The 2,712-nt window shown below is 42.9% G+C and overlaps 1 pseudogene across 1 annotated transcript; it reads right to left on the reverse strand.

Annotated features, from left to right (window-relative positions):
• Positions 1–1,245: 1,245 nt before the first annotated feature.
• On the reverse strand, positions 1,246–2,336 carry LOC308270342 (glutamine synthetase-like; annotated as a pseudogene). Its single transcript has one exon. The product of its transcript is annotated as a glutamine synthetase-like (transcript).
• Positions 2,337–2,712: the final 376 nt, after the last annotated feature.

Raw genomic sequence — 2,712 nt, forward strand, 5'->3', positions numbered from 1 at the left:
GAAGTGTTTTCTGAATTTCTTTTTCAGTGGATTTATGGTTGGTTTACAGAAAAGCTTCTGATTTTTTAATGTTGATTTTGTATCCAGACACTTTTCTGAATTTGTTGATCAGTTCTATAAGCCTGTTGGTTGAGTTTGTTGGGTTTTCTAAATATAGTATCATGTCATCTGCATATAGTGAAAGTTTGAGTTCTTCTTTTCCTATTTGTACTTTTTTTATTTCCTTTTATTGCCTTATAGCTCTGGCTAGAGTCTCTAGTAATATATTGAAGAGAAGTGGTGATAATGGACATCCTTGTCTTGTTCCTGATTTTAGGGGGAATTCTTGAAATTTTTTCCCATTTAATATGATATTGGCAGTGGGCTTATTATAAATTGCCTTTATGATGTTGAGATATGTTCCTTCTATTCCAATTCTCTGCAGTGTTTTTTTTATCATAAATGGATGTTGGATTTTATAAAATTATTTTTCAGCATCTGTTGAAATGATCATGTGATTTTGTCTTTGATTCTGTTTATATGATTGATTTTTGTATTTTTAAATTTTTTGTTTTTATTTAAATATAAAAATACTATTCTGCTTTGTGTTATAAATGAGCGAGAACTTTTTCTTCCATAAGGTAGGGATATTCATCAGTTTATACTCTTGAGTTCTGTGTTCCTGGGAAGACAGGTAGCTCCCAGCAAGGAAGCAAGAGACAAGATATCAAAGATATTTTCCCTTCCAGATCCCCAACCCCTCCTCCTTCCTTCTCTCCTAATTTTTCTTTTAATGGAAATTTGGTTATACCTTAAGAAATAGCACTTTCCACCAAGAGGGGAAATGTAAGCTACCTACAAAGCTTTCCCTTTTTAGCTACCTTGAAGAAAAAGTCCTCACCCTACCCTTCACAAACCTTGAAGAAAAAGTCCTCACCCTACCCTTCACAAACACATATGCTCTGTCTTGACAGCTACACCTATGGGACAAGCACACCTGATAAAATCAAAGAAGCAGTGGTTACATCTCCATACACCCTCCCCACTAATGCATTAGAAAAAAAAGAGGGTTTGGGTGTAAAGAGATTAAGAAGTTAGCCTCTCTATCCTGGCCAAGAAAAGCGAGATTAATTGGGCATGAGGAATTAAAAAAAGATCTTGATACTATACCCTTTGAGTTTTATTAGGGGAAAGCAGGACAACTGGGGAGAGGCAGTTGGAGTGGGCAGAAGACCTAAGAGGGGCTGAGGCTGAAATTTAGTCTGCTTAGTTTTTGTACTGGAAGGGCTCATCGCTGGTCTTGTTGAGAAGACATGTGCATATGAGGGCTTCTGTCACCACAAAGGGGTTGCAGTTGGCAGAGGGGTGACAGTCTTCGTAAAAACCCTTCTTCTCCTGGCCAGCAGTCTGGGGGATGCGGATGCTGGCGCTACAGTTGGCTACACTGGCAGAAAAGTCGTTGATGTTGGAGGTTGTCCAGGTCCCCCTTGGAATTGTAGGTTGAATGTGGTATTTGTGTCGCTTGCTTAGCTTATCGATGGCTTCCTCAATGTACTTGAGGCCGTTGTCCTCCCACATGGCCTTGGTGCTAAAGTTGGTGTGGTAGCCTGCGCTGTTCCAGTTTCAGGAATGGGCTTGGGATTGAAGGTTGCTATCACTCCAAAATCATCACAGACACAGTGCAAGATTAACCAGGCCACCCAGAGATGATCTCCCATGCGGATTCCCTCACAAGGTCCTATTTGGAATTCCCATTGGGCAGGCATGACCTTGGCATTTGTCCCTGTAATCTTGACTCCGGCGTATAAGCAGGCCCAGTAGTGAGCCTCCACGATATCCTGGCCATAGGCTTTGTTGGCTCCCACGCCACAGTAATAGGGACCTTGGGGCCCTGGGAAGCCATTGGAAGGCCAGCCAATGGGATGCCTGTTCGTGCCCATGAGTGTGTATTCCTGCTCCATACCAAACCAGGGGTGCTGGCTCCTCATCATGTCCATTATCCATTTGCAGGTGTGTCTTAAATTGGTCTCTGCAGGCTTTCAGTTGTACTTGAAAACTTCAAAGAACACCAGCTTGTTGGGGTCCTTGCGGAAAGGGTCCTGAAACATGGCAGCAGGAACCAGGTACATGTCGCTGTTGGAGCCTTCAGCCTGAAAGGTGCTAGAGCCATCAAAGTTCCACTCAGGCAACTCTTCAACACACTTGGGCTCACAGTCCAAGGTGCAAGTTTTGCAGTGAAGTCCTTCTCCAGTCCCATCAATCCAGATATACATAGCTTGGACTTTGTTACCTTGAGGCAGGGACATATACATCTGCTTGACGCCTTTGTTCAGGTAAGAACTTGCTGCCGTGGCCATGGTGGAAGATGTTCTGGGCTGCGAGAAGGCGAGTGGACGGTGGGCTGCAAGAGCAAAGTGTGCTGGAGAGGAGCTTGGATGCTGCTCAGATGCCCGGCTCTTCTCCCATTCTCGGATCTCTGATTTTTGTATGTTGAACCAGCCTTGCATCCCTGGGATGAACCCTACCTGGTCATAGTGTATGATTTTCTTTATGTGGTTTTGAATGCATGTTGCTAGTGTTTTGTTTAATAGTTTTGCATCGAAGTTCATCAGAGATATAGGCCTGTAGTTTTCCTTCCTTGAACTGTCTTTATTCGGTTTGGGTATTAGTGTGATGTTGGCTTCATAGAATATATGGGTGAGTCTCACTTTGTTCTATTTCACAAAATAGTTT

The sequence above is a fragment of the Muscardinus avellanarius genome (assembly GCF_963383645.1).
Source record: "Muscardinus avellanarius genome assembly, chromosome: 11".
In the NCBI taxonomy this organism is placed as follows: Eukaryota; Metazoa; Chordata; class Mammalia; order Rodentia; family Gliridae; genus Muscardinus; species Muscardinus avellanarius.